Source organism: Triturus cristatus, chromosome 6 (genome assembly GCF_964204655.1).
Source record: "Triturus cristatus chromosome 6, aTriCri1.1, whole genome shotgun sequence".
NCBI lineage: Eukaryota > Metazoa > Chordata > Amphibia > Caudata > Salamandridae > Triturus > Triturus cristatus.
This window is the reverse complement of record NC_140589.1, coordinates 152,808,525-152,823,107: the sequence shown is the minus strand read 5'-3', so window position 1 is coordinate 152,823,107 and position 14,583 is coordinate 152,808,525. Positions and strand designations below refer to the sequence as shown.

The window sequence follows — 14,583 nt, the reverse complement described above, 5'->3', positions numbered from 1 at the left end:
ATAATTCACTTAGATTTTGTCCCGGATGCTACTGAACTGTTGACTAAGAACAAGGGTTGGATTTTCTATTTGGACGAGTATAAATGGGTAATGACAATATTATTGTACGCTATGCACAGACTGTCTCTGATCACAGAACTAACCTTTTACTGGAAAAATGGTGTTAGAGGCCAAAGCTTGAATAAAAAACAAATTAGATTTTTGAAGCATGGATGATTTTTGAGGACTTGTGTGTAGACCTGGGCATGCGCAGAATGAATTCTGATTTTTGGGTTTCAGATAGGTCTACTAAATGTAATCGTTTAATAGTGCTTGGAGAAGTGCATCTTGAGGAGTAAATTTGAGATGTCCAAACCTTAAAATCCAGCAGTTGGTCTTAAAGGTATATGTGGACACATTTTAGATGATTAAGCAAAGGCATTTCTCTCACTTGATCTCATTTGCTGCCAAGATGGGTGCAGCTTGTCTGACAACAAGAAGCTGACCTGGTCTACCCAGATCTACAACCCAAGTGACGGTTCTCTCTGTATCTGTGGAACATGTGAAAACTACAGAAACTTTAGAAGTCTAAGAATGCCATAGCATTATCTAGCCTGGAATTAACCACCTACCCAGTTAGCACGTCTCAAGTTTTATTGTTATTGATTGAATCCTCTTGTACAAGCAAAGGTGGAACAGGAGGTTGGTTATACATCACTTGCAATTTCTGGCAAACCTGCCCAAGTGCTTTTTAAAAGCACATGTTCTTCCCGTTTTTGAATTTGTGATTGTGGTAAGGTTTGTAATCATTGAATAACTACTGCCTCCTCATTAGGTTCAGTGCTACTCCAAGAACGACCCGGCAGACCTTTCCCTGTGGCCCACAGACCTTTCTCTGGGAACATGGTAAACTGCTGTAGAGAAATAACACTTCTTGAGTTCCATTTTTAGGTCGAGCCTGGGCAGCGCATGCGCCTCTTTGCAAGGCATGCTATATTGAGGTTAGGAATAGAAGCTCCTCCCATTTCATGCCCATCTTTTCATTTGGCTCCTGTTACTGTCCTTGTGAAATCGTTGCTTTTCATTTGTAAACGGGCTTAATAGTTCCTCCATTGTACCGCCTTGTCTGCATTTGTAACCTCACATAACGACTGGACTTCATGTGTCGTTACACGGTCTGCTTTGAGTATGTGAGCACTATTTTCATCAAAGACCTAACCCTTATTCCACCCACAACATCGCAGCAGGTTGCATGCTTTCAGTAATGTATTTATTTAAATTACAGCGCGGTCTGCTTTAACTAAAGCGGTCCCGCTTTTTTAATTATTTTAGTTTATGGAGCTGGCCGCTTTCACATTAGTGGCCTCGATACAGAAACTTTCTAAATTTAATAATTTTTTGCACTTTGGGTGAAAGCACCCCATATTCGCTTTCACTTTGTTGTTGGCCGCACCCCTTTCTTTAGACGCTACTCACTGTAACCTGAAAACGAGAGCAGCATCTAAAGAAAAGGTCACGGCCATCATTAAAATGGTTTGGCATTTGCGAGAGTTTGAGCTATTGGCATTAAAAATAACCATACCTTTTATTTATGTGTTGCTTTTAAAAACACACAAATAAAAGACATTGTCATTTACAATGCCAATAGCTTAAACGCTAGCAAATGCGAAAGCCATTGCATCGAAAATGCCTGTTCTGTTGCTACTAACCAAGCAACATAGTTTTGAGATTCTGGGCTTTTTTTCAGTGTTGCAACGATAGCCCCTGCAGCGCGGGGGGCCATCTCCGGCATGCGCAACGGGCTTGAATGGGTCTGGAGGGCAGGGGCCCCCCTCCATGTAACTTGCAGAGGCTCCCCTCAAGTTTCATTACACCACTTCTTTTCATTTTATATGGTCCGTTCAGATTGTTTTATGAGCTGTGGTGCCCTGCTTATAGGACATGGAATTCCCTTGTAGTGTTTGATAGATCCTGAGGTAGTTTTCAAAGGGAACTCCAAGTCTGATTATGTTGCCTTCAATGGATCTGTATCCAAGAGGAGTATTCGCCCATTCCTGAATGGGACTTTACACTAATGGCTTTGGCTCCTGAGAGAAACTAAACCCCTTTAGGCATAGGAATTGTACCACAGCAGTGGATGTTTTTCTTCACTTTTGTTGAAATGTAAGTAGGCTCTATCTTTACATTACTTTTTGTGAACAGTTGGATTACTCTATATTAGCCATAGATTGGGAGGCAATCCTTATTTAGATATTGCCTAGGCAGCGAATGCACTCTATTTTCGAGACCTGTTGTATCTCCTCTGTGAGCTTTCAGCCCGCCCATCACTTTCTATTAGTTACTTAGCGTGCCCTTCTAAAAGACTTGGTGCCATATGGTTAATGTGTCCTTTGTGTCTCTTTGTGGTGTCTTTTGTTCCTCCTTTTGGTGTCTTGTGGCCCTATTACTTGTAGGCTTTTACTTTCGACCATTCTGTTGTGTTTCGGCGCGCACTTTTTTGTTGTTGTTTTCTGCCTGTAACACTAGCGCACATCCTTAAAGTTGCTCCGTTCCTGTTGATGGTCGCTCCGTTCCTGTTGATGGTCACATTTGCTTGGACAGATGTTGCTCTGAGCTCCGCGCCGGCATGGCAGCCAGTTCCTGTAATGGACAGTGGAGCTCTTGACACTTTAACCCCTTCGGTGCTCATGACGGAATGGTTCCGTCATGACCCACGGTTGAGCTGTGCTCATGACGGAACCATTCCGTCATGACCACGCCCGCGCAAGATTCCGCCAGCACAGCGGCGGAATCTGCGCAGCATCGAAGGGGTTAAGGCTGCCTCAGTCACCAGTACTTCTAAAGCATAGGGACTGCATGCAAGTCTGCTTATTCTGCTTAAAAACAGTGGCGAGGCATTATAAATGTGATGCTTGACTTATCACTGTTTTTTCAACACTGTGTCTTGTGGATTTGGGGTCTCCTTGGAAGACCACCCAAAGGTGCCCGGTCCACCCTTTGTCCACGGGTCCGGGATACAAACTGAGACCAACACTGGAGCGCCGTGAGAAAGGATATTTATTACAGTCGCATGGATGGAGAGAGAGCGCATCGGCAAATCACCTGCAGCTTGTCTGAGGAGGCAATCCGCCATGCACTTTGGTTCCACGTCTTATATACCCTTCATCCCCACCCCCTGCGTGTAGAGTAAAGAAAGAACACCATGATTATGCAAAGGGGGGGGATGTGTACAGTAAACTATGAACACCATAATTATACAAGCAGAGGTCAGTCTGATAAGTTAGCAGATGGTCACTGTTGGGTCCCTGCAGGGCATAGGTGAAACCCATAATTACAAAGCAAGCAGAGGTCAATCTGATAAGCTAGCAGATGGTAGCTGTCAAGCTCTGCAGGGCGAAGGGCAGGGTGAGGACAGTAAGCGCGGTCGAACAGTCCTGTTCAACTGGGGTTAGCAAGAGTTCAGTCAGATTGTGACAAACAAGGGCACGGACAGTCCTGCTTGACTGGTTTAGCATGAGTTCAGGCAGGTGGCGGTAGGTCCGGTCAGAATCGGGCAGTGCAGAGGTGAATCAAGAAGGGAAGCCACAGAGCTTTTGTGATAGAGAGAGAAGGTCAGTGATTAAGGGTGTGTGAAGCGCAAAATGGCGGAACGAATGGCAAGATAACAGACCTACTTTTCCACAGAGTACAAAATGGCTGAGTGAGTGTCAAGATAAAAAATACATTTTCCACAGTCCCTCCTGTTGACAGGAGCGAAGCAAAGTCTTGAGGCATTGTTCCAATCGTTGGTACATGTGGCTAGTTTGACTAGTTGGAAGACTGTCTTATTTTCTGCTGTACTTTTATTCTTTACAAAAGTTTCCTGAGGAATAATGGAGAGCCTCAGTGGTCATACCTGTAAACAGAAAAAGTAACAGTTGGTGACTGTCAAGTAATTTGAGAGGTTACTAGCACTTCTATTACTTGGGCACTCTCAATATGAAGAAAACAAAGTGATGAAGGTAAAGATGTTTAGTTGTCACAACTTGTAGACTGAGGGGTTGGGGCGTTGATGTTTACAGATCTTCTTAGTTGATGTATGCTTGGGGTCTGCTCACTCACTCGCACACTCTCTGCTGTGTGGAGCACATGCAACCCTTCAGGATGAGCTTGAGATGCCATTCTCACTTGGTAGTTTCTGTGGAACACATGTAGTTTCTGTATAGCTCCTAGCCCCTTGCGCAACCCCTCAATCACATGTGAGATGAACGCCAGTCCATTCTCAGAACCAAAAAGCATAGGTACTTTAAAGCGCAGTATGAATTCTTTCAGGAGGCATTTAGCAATAGTTTGTACATTGCAGTTCTTTGATCGGTATGCCTCAGTCCGTGTGCTGAACATGCACACAATAACCAACACGTACTTGTTGTTTGAGTAGGTGGCATGCTGAGGAAGTCCATTTAATGTGGTGAAGAGAAGTGGCCTGGGGCAGTGGAAGTACCCTTTCCAATTTAAACTTTGTACCAACATTTGGGAAAACAGTCTGATCATTCCATCACGTCCTACAAGTGATTAACCAGTCGGGCCATGGGAGCAAGCATAATCATTGGTAAACCTATCTATCCGTTTGGGCCTATCCATATTCCTTTTCTGTTTGCATACATCCTCCCCTGTTCCCTTCTTCCACCCAGCCCTTTCAATAATATACTTAGGGTCATAGTACATATCATCATCTTTTATCTTTATATCATGTTATCATGTGTAATAGAAGCAACCTGAATAATTGTGTACTCACAACCATGATACATAGTCCTTGGAGGAGGTGGGTGCAGCACATTTTACAATTGAAACTTTGGTAGCAACAGGCCTTGCAATAGTTGTGCTATTAATGGTGCATGCCTTATTTGTTGGCTTAAAAAGAAATCCATTATCTCCAAAAGCAAAAGAAGGATTAAAACATTGTACTATAGCTTGTCCCAACAGCAAATACAGTTGAAAATCTGTCATAGTAACACCTCTGGGAATAAAAATACTCAGTTGTCAAACTGTGTCAATCCTTTATATACCTTGTAATCCAATTGCAAACCCCTTTAAAGACTGCACCTGTATACTGAAAGACCTATTAAATCTATACTCGCTATATCCCAAAACAGTATAATGGGAAGCACAGTTATTCGATGCACACTGTCCTTTTTGTATTTACATATACTCATATTCTCATTACTAAACCTGAATACATACATTTATTCCTACTATATATTAACCATCCTTCCTTTGTGGTCTATGGTGAATGCACTGCATTTAGAATGCATTTTAGCACGTTCCACCTTAGTGTAATTTGTTATAGCTATATTCTCTTCAACTCTGAAGAATCTAGAAATAAAACCATTAATATACATACACATTATTTCTTTTAGATAGATATATATAAAATAGTGCTTTGAACAGGGATGCCAGAAAATCCCACAGATGTATGAAATTTACCTGAGAGAGGAGACCTAGGAAAGGGATTATGAACTAGAGGTACAAGAAGCAACGGTATGCACCAGGAACTCATGTCCCCCCCCCCCCCCCCCCCCCCCTGTGGTACAGTAACATAGGGGCCAGCTTTATTAACTGGTATCATGAACCTTCTTCTGCCCTTCCTAGACTGCCTATGGAGGGTATTCAAAGGTGTTATAATCAAATGTCAGTAGTCATCACTGTAAAAGCTTCTGTCTGTTTGTATGCTTATAGTGCGGAAATCTTTGCTACCATATTTTGATTCTTAGATTCTCTCATAGAATCCAAGGCCAAGCAAATACGCCTTGGCAAAAGCTGTTTGTCAATACATAGAGCTTGGTGATTCAATAAAAAGTCAAAATGTAATACATAGCCTTCATCTAAACTGTCCTCGTCCTAGCTAAATCCACCTCCCTCTCTTCAACTTAATCTTGATCTGTTCTGCTCTTTCATCAAAATCTGCCCTCTCCTCTTCTGCACCTGTTCTCTACTCTGCTTCTTTCATTTCTACATCGAAGTCTTAGTCTGAGAAGTGTGATTGCACCACTTCTGCTTGTACTCCTTGTGAATGAATTACCCCTTCCTCTCGCCACCGTTGTTTGGCCCTGTAAATTAGGACATTCATCCTTTCAATGACCCTTCCTGTAAGCAGTAGGCACACTCATTTTGGCCTAATCCTCCACTAAGTTGCTGCGCTGAATCCAGTGAAGGTTGTCCAGCCCCTGTTCGATTGTCCTCCTCTTCTGCATATTTGCCATTAATTTCTGTCTTCCCTACAAATACCTGGTGCACTAACTATCAGGATTTTCTTTGTTCAGTTTTAAATAACTTTCATAATAAGAATGTCTAATGAGAACAACCCTGTGCAACATTGTCTGTAAAAGACTATGCTAATTGTACTTTTTCATGTTAACTGTGTTTTTATAGTGCTTAGCATCTAGGCATTCTAATACTGTCTGGGGGTCAGAACTCTGGCCCAGAGGGTTGTAGAGACATCTGGTTTTCACTTTTCCTAATTTTATGTGTAATATAATTCTCTTGGGTGTAATAAAGTGCTTTTCTTTTATAAAAAGTAAAGCACTGACTTTGAGTAAGCCTTGGACTGCCCTGTCTTGCTATCCTAAGAGTCAAAACAAGTAGGGAACACGCCAGTTGATGCAATTAGAGCATAGTGACCCCTGAGTGCCCTGGTCCCCAGAAAGCTTGTTCGAACAGGCTGTGAACCTGGGGCGGAATGCACCTTCACTGAAACAAAGGGTCCAATTGAATGGGCTAGCATTTGCACATATCCCTGTTAGAGCACAATGTTTTGCACATCCTGGTCAAGGGGTGCGTCGGGCTGTTGACTAGCTGGACCTTGTGGTGGTTGACTTGGTAATAGCATTGTCATCTGGGCAGGAATAGTAATAATTTAAAACTCTCCTATCACACATATATTAGTAAAACAAAGCATACTGTAGGAGTGCACTGTCATTACAGATAGTATATTCTTCATTGGCCACTAAAGGTTTCCCACTAATGTGTAGTTTTACTGATAAAGATACACAGTGCACAAATAATGTTTGGAAATCGGCATTCAGCAAGAATACCTAAAATTTGCACATCACCAAGCAAACCATTCTAATTTGTTCTGATACTATAAAAATATATATATATTTTTCTCTGAACACAAATTTACAAAAGTGTCTTCATAATTGGTGAAGCATATTTGAAATGTTTGAACCGTTCACTTATTAGCTATTTCAGTGCTGTGTTGGAGAAAAAGGAAACCTGGCATTTGACAGCCTTTCATTTCACATATTCTGCACAGTGCAATTGTAACGCAGGTCACTTTACAAAATCCTTTAATTTCAGTCACAGAAAACAAACTGACTTTTGTCCTCTGTTTCTGAAAGCTGAGCAAATGTTGCAAGATAACAATATTTAAAAGCATTATTTCTCATTCAGTTTGCTGAGTAAGCAGAACACCCGTTGTCACCTCGCTATGGTAATCCCTAAAATAGCTCGTCCATATTAAATCTTGCTTGACGTTGTGAGTGGACTTTTTTCTTTTCTTTTCAAGCCCTGCTAAAGTGGTGCATGTTCTTCCTTAAAAAAACTTAAATGCTGTATTTTTGTTTAAATCTAAGGAGCCGTCCAGCAGCCACACAAATCTTCGTCCTTAGTATATTTTATACCAACAAAAATACCTATTCCAAAGATTCACCCCAAATTTCACCTACATCCTCCAATTTGAGGTGGGGAGTGGAGCAATTTGTCCAAATACGGACTTCCAAAACAATATAACAATGAGAAATGCATTTCCTTAGTTTACTCATTGTCCCCTAGAATTGGAGACTCTCAATAAATGAGAACTAATAATCCCAGTCTCCAATCTCCCAAAATGACAAGTGTCTCCTATTCAGTTGCACAAGCATGCATTTAGAGCAACCTCACCAAGTGACTGTGGGGGCGTCCGTCTCTCTGCACTTTGGACAACGTGTCAATCTGCAATCGACCCGGTTCGGGACCAGAGAGATGGGGGTGGAGCTGTAGGGTCTGGACGCAAGTCTGGACCAGGAGGTTGTTGTCCGTTAGCGTCGGGGTTGTTGTCAGTCAGCGGGAAGTAGAGGGTGAGGTACGTGGTATGGTGGCGGCGGGGGGGGGGGTGTAGGAGTAATTCGTCCTCATGGGGGTCTGACTGTGCTAAGGGGGTATATCGCATAGGATGGTGACCAGAGGCATTTAGCCGGTGTTCTCTATCTAGACAGGCAATATTTGAAGCCACCTTTTCTTGTTGTAATTCCGCCAGTTTTTTTTGTTTCTCTGATTTCCATGCTGCCTTCTGGGATCGGGCCTGAGCTCTCCTCTCCCTTTCTATAAATTCCTTTTTCCATAGCCCCAAGAACTCAAACATGGATTGTCTAGATCTGTGCCTATGCAATTGGGCTTCTACTTCCCCTATTTTCTGAGGGTCAAAAGAGCCATATTTTGGCCAGGTATTATCCCTATCCTTTGACATGTATTTGTTCCATAATGTGCTGTACATTATGGGAGAAATACCGTATTTTATGTATATTTCTTTATTCGGGGTACCCTCCGGGGAGACGGCTGACTTTCTTCCAATATCTTTGATCGAGATGTGCAGCAATACCATCATCGTGCAAATTTACTAAATATGGGTATGCTTTTCTATGTTATCTAACCAAAACGTCTCTACAAGTCTCTAAAGTCCACATTACCCATTTCACTTTTTGCAAAGAGTGAGCAAAAGCCAGATAACCAAACAAACAAAAGGTATCGCCAACCAGCGATCCTACCAGAATCCTTTCTCGTTCTCCAGGCGGTCTCTTTACTGCAAAGTTCGTCCAAGTCTATCGGTGGGGCCCCAGTCAGGACCGGCGCCACTTGCGGTGGTCTCCTCAGATGCAGTGAAGGTCAGGTGGTGGCTACGAAGAAGAGGGTCTCTTTGCGTAGGTATGCCCCACCACCATCCATTCAAACTTCGTTGGGACCCCTCGACCGGGCATCCGCGTCACTGATGGGGCCTAACGTTGGGCGCCAATTGTGGATTTGGGGATCTCCTTGGCAGACCACCCAAAGGTGCAGGGTCCACCCTTCGTCCACGGGTCCGGGATACAAACTGAGACCAACACTGGAGCGCCGAGAGAGGATATTTATTACAATCTCATGAGATGGAGAGCGCATCGGCAACAGACAACCGCAGCTTGTCTGAGGGGGCAATCCTCCAAGCACTTTGGTTCCACGTCTTATATACCCTTCATCCCCACCCCCTGCGTGTACAGTAAAGAAAGAACACCATAATTATACAAAGGGAGACGTGTACAGAAACAATGAACACCATAATTATACAAGCAGAGGTGAATCTGATAAGTTAGCAGATGGTCACTATTGGGCCTTTGCAGGGCATAGGTGAAACCCATAATTACAAAACAAGCAGAGGTCCATCTGATAAGCTAGCAGATGGTAGCTGTCAAGCCCTGCAGGGCGCGAAGGGCAGGGTGAGGACAGTAAGCTCGGTCGAACAGTCCTGTTCAACTGGGGTTAGCAAGAGTTCAGTCAGATTGTGGCAAACAAGGGCACGGACAGTCCTGCTCGACTGGTTTAGCAGTAGTTCAGGCAGGTGGCGGTAGGTCAGGTCAGAATCCAGGTAGTGCAGAGGTGAATCCAGAAGGGAAGCCACAGAGCATTTGTGATGCAGAGAGAAGGTCCGTGATGACGTATGGCAGGGTAACAGACCTACTTTTTCACAGAGTACAAAATGGCTAAGCTAGTGTCAAGATAAAAAATACATTTTCCAGTCTCTTCACCCCTCCCACCCACCTCATCTGTTTTTTCACTACCCCTATTAGCCACCCCCACCCTTTGACAAAGCCAATAGGTCTCCCATCCGCAAGAACTATTAGCTTGGCCAGTACTTGTTTTAGTCCAGCCTTTAAGATGAATTTATTTTCCTACGGATTGCTGCTTTGTGCAATGTGCATAAATTAATTATATTCTAAACCGTTTGCCTGTAAAGCATGAACTTCCACTGCGTGTTCCATTTGGATTGTCAGTTAATGCATACCATTGTTTCGGTTCTTGGGGGGAGGGTGGGGGGAGGAGGGAGTTCATTTTTGTATGTCTTATGTAGTCTGTACCATGTCCATGCTGGAACAAGCATTAGCAAAGCCATTAGTTATAGCCAGGACAAGCCTACCTTTAAAAAACATTTTGGGCAAACGGATGTAATAAAAGTTCAAAATAAAAATGCCACCACCTAAAGGTGTTATGAATAGGTTTGCAAATAACACGAACCATTGCCAAAATAAAGTTATACAAGTGGAGATTGATTTACTTGCCTGGCTGTTAAGTGAACTACTTTATAGGTGGATGTTCATAAGAGCAGAATACTGTCACTTACAATGAAAAGGAAGCATTGCTAAGTGGGCTGAACATTTGCTCCATGGTGTGCAGTGTGGTGAGTAGAAGCAAACAATACGACCCTTAAACAGACCAAACGATGAAGAGGGCTCTCTATGTGTATATGTATAGATTATGAAGTTTTGGGAAAACTGGTGGCTGGCAAGACAGTTGATGCAGTCTCTGGGCCAGACCTAAAACTGAATCTGGTATTGGTTTCATTGTAGAATTTATGATCTGCTTTTATATCTTGATAATGACCAGGAGTGTTTGGTGATATGTCCTCGCAATGGCACACATTTTAAAATGTCCATTATGATCAATTATTTGAGTAAACTAAATGAATGTTGCAAACTGAAATCTTTTTTGCTCATTAAATCCGGTTTTGAAGTTATTCAAACATATCCTCTCCCCTTCATCTCTTCCTTTCCTTATCCCATCCCTTCTTCCCTTTCTGCCCTTTCCCTTCCCTTCTCTTCTTTCACTCCCCTTTTTAGGTCTCGCCTGACCCAGCGCATGCGCTGGTCTGGTGAGACTTTTTGTGAGGGCTCAAAGTGCTACCATGGCCAGCCTAGAGCTACAGTGCATGTGCGCGCGCTGCGCTTGATCAGGATCACTTTCGGGACCGCTTTGATGTTCTCCGTGAGCCAGTGGTTGTTCTATCAATGGCATGCTGTGTTTGATGAAATCTCTCAGAACCTGCTGAGCCTCTTCCTTCCCAACACAAGAGTGCCCTGTGGGGCTTCAAAACTTCACATGGAGAAATAAGAATCCAGGTTACTCCAGTAAGTGCTGGGTGGGCAGTCAGTATTACATATGTGTCTGTTCCAAAGCGCATCATGTGTGTCTCTGGTCCAAAGTCTTTTTTTTTTTTTTTTTTTTTTTTTTTTTTAGCGCAACCCACTGATTTTTAATGGCTAGTATCGGACACACAGAAGGGCGGAGTAAAAATGAACGCTAGAAATATGACAAAAAAAGATGTATTTGAGAGAAAGAGACGCACACAACCCCACCCCCTCAAGAGCATGAGTGTGTGTTTGTTTTTTGCTTTGAATTCGCTGGTCTTTATTCCCCAGCCCGCTCAGTGATTTCTTTTTTAATGTCTGCCTCTCTGTGATTAATGCTTAAGCCCTATCAATCATTTGTTCAGTGAACTCTCCACTTCATTCCTCTACACTCCTTCCTATACTGTGTTCCACTCCTAGCCAGTATGCACTTTGTTCCTCTGCTGAGGTTTTTGTACTCTTCATTTGTGCTCTCTGCCCTTCTTTCATGCTGACTTTATCCAGTTTTGTGCTTGTCACTTTTTTTTTTTGCGTGCGCCCTTTGCACCCCCTTTTATGCTATTTCTATATCTTTCCGTGGCTCTGCCTTTTCACCCACACACAGTCTATCTAGCCCGTGTTCCTCCTTTTAACCTTCTCACTTTCCTGTGACATTTTAGCTAAAAGAGGAAAGGATTACATAGCTGTGATCACGTATCATATCATAAAATTCTTATGAGATCAACACTTTGGGATCATGCGAATAGTCCCTTCTGCAGGCATTAAGTAACTAATAAAAAATGTATTTGTAGTTGTGCGTGTGACTGAAGACACAAGCGCCTTGATGAATTATTACATGTTGTGCATCAGAACCAAGACAATAGGTGCTGGTGATGGGTTGGCTCAGGTGGAAGACAGGAGTATTATAAACTGTCCTCTCCCCCCGTCCCATACACTTCTAGAGATACTTGGCAGCAACTCTGATTCAGCCAGTTTGGAGGGGGATGTTCTCCTAAAATGGCCTTTGTCAGAGTTACAGAAAGAGCTGTGTAGGTGGCAACAAAGAGTAGAGTAGAGCCCTGCTGATTTCGGCAAGGATATGTATTTATCCTTCATGAAGTCCTGCGCTCCCCTTGTCCTTAATACTTTTTTTTTTATTGTTTTGTTTTATATAGCGCAGACTAGACCAGAGACTCCGGGTATCGGAGCGCTGTACGTGAGCACCAGTTTCGTTAAAGATGGACACATTCATTTTTGTTAGGCACAGGGAGAGTAAGTGATTTGCCCAGAATCACCAGATGTTCAGCGTCATTGCTGAGACTGGTACCTGGTTCCCCAGCTTCGAGGTCGACCGCTGTAGCCGTAAGGCTACATTCTCTCCCCAAGAGTGAGGCCTCCTCAAAAACATACTCCGCTCTACAGCATTCTTTAACCATCAATGTGGAAACGTGGAAAGTGCCTCGTTCTTTATTGCGATCACTCATTGTGTCATCTATTAAAATTGTCCTCGATACTTCGTTCGGCTATGACCAAAATCACTGGAATTATGCTGCTGGGGAGGGCCAAATTATGCGGCAGGGTTGAGTAAATTATGCGGCAAGATATGTCAAATTATGCGTCATAATGCTACACATTATATGATAGTATTACTCCATTATTTTGTCATTTTTCTATTAGTTGACACGGTCTGGGCACTTGTTGCACCTCATTTGTTCCAGTTTAACACGCAAATATCAATAAGCAACAAAGGTGACCAGTCAAGCTTTGTAAAGAGCCTTACACGGCGCAGCAACACGTGTCCCTGCACTATTAGTAACTTATAAACCATTTGAGCTAGAAACAACATTGTTTTCTGAAGACTATGCAGACTATGGATTATGTGACAAATCTATAATTATGTGGAAAAACACTAAGGCCGCACAAGCGCGTTTTTTCCAGTTGCCCTGGCTATGACCAAGGGCACCATGTCCTTCTTGGAGAATTAGTATCTTGGATTACTGCATAGTTGTCCTATCCACTATAAACCACAAGCATTTGCTGATAGTTTGAGGTATTGGCGTTGCAAATAATGCAACATCAATAGCACATACTTTCAGTAATGCGAGACCTAGTGCATTGCAAATGCTTGCGTAGTGAGCCAGGAACCAGCATTGTATGTGCAGTACCTCGAGCTGCTCCTAGATGTCTGTAGTGAGCAAGGCACCAGCACCATGTCTCGGTGCAGAACCGCACGCTGCTCCTAAAGGTCCCTAGTGAGCAAGGCACCAGCACTGCAAGTCTGGGTGCAGTACCGCAAGCTGCTCCTAGACTTCCCTAGTCCGCATTATGAACTACCTAAGTGAAACAGTACACAGTTGCTTGAAATATGAGCAATTGTCTGTTTAAAGTCGAATGGCCCTGTGGGGACAGCTGCCGATCCACTATAACAAAACCAGCGCGCCCATGTTCAGGTAAAAGAAAAGCACTCACCATATGAGAGGAAGAGGGACAAGCCTGCACAACAGGCAGAAAGCCAATTAAAAAAAATAGTGCTTCCAGGCTGTATTTAAAGCAGAAGTGTAACAACCGAAGTAAAAGGGCCAGTCCTCATGGGAGGTTACAAATGAAGGCAAGGCGGTACTAAAGAGACTAACAAGCCTATTAACCACAAGCCAGCATTTACAAAGGACAATGACACAAGCCAATGACAAATAGGGGCGGAAAAGGGCGGGGTTACAAGTACATACTGCAATACAGCATGCTTCGCAGAGCATCTAGGCTTGACCTAAAAAACAAAGTAGAGACCAACTGCTATAAATTGCACACACCGGACAGGAACACATGCTTCCAGTTTCTCTAAACCAATGGTCTCCAACCTTTTATGTAATGAGTTACTAATGTTCAATGAAAATCATCATACTGAGCTTCTAATAATATTAACATTGTAGTCGTGATCACAGACAAGATTACAGTAATTGCCATTATAAGCAAGAGAACCAGCAGTGCACCAGCTAGGGTATCCAGCAGCAATGTGCTTTGTCAATGTGTAACCCTTCTATGTGGGTAATACAAAACAGGATTGTATGTTTCATCAACGAGTTCCCCAACCACTACTTCCTTAACGAGGTCGCAACCACAACCTCGTCTAAACCACGATTTGTTTTACCACGCATTCCTTTATCACGATTTTTCTTGTTAAAAGACTGAGTGTTAAAAAAAAATGCATTCCAAATATTACCACGATTCCCCCACCTATTAAATACGAATTCCCCCCACCCACAATCAAAAACTCGATCACTCACACTTCCTTAAATATGAACGCAACCCCATAAATCCAATTCCACTCTCCCTTTAATTATGGAACCCCCTCCTCCTAAATACGAACTCAACCCCTTTAAATCTATTTCCTCTCTTCCTTTAATTAATCACGAAACCCCCCTCCTCCTAAATTCTAACTCAACCCCATATATTTAATTCT

The 14,583-nt window shown here is 43.0% G+C and overlaps 1 protein-coding gene and 1 long non-coding RNA gene across 3 annotated transcripts in view; one reads left to right on the top strand and one right to left on the bottom strand.

Moving 5' to 3' along the window:
- LOC146816543 (uncharacterized) overlaps nt 1–9,159 on the bottom strand; it is a 39,100-nt gene extending 29,941 nt beyond the window's left edge. Inside the window, exon 1 of the long non-coding RNA XR_014962918.1 lies at nt 8,760–9,159. This is a non-coding gene — a long non-coding RNA (uncharacterized LOC146816543). The remainder of the gene's footprint in view (nt 1–8,759) is intronic.
- ENAH (ENAH actin regulator) overlaps nt 1–14,583 on the top strand; it is a 668,777-nt gene that overhangs the window by 110,730 nt on the left and 543,464 nt on the right. The gene's annotated exons all lie outside the window — the stretch shown is intronic.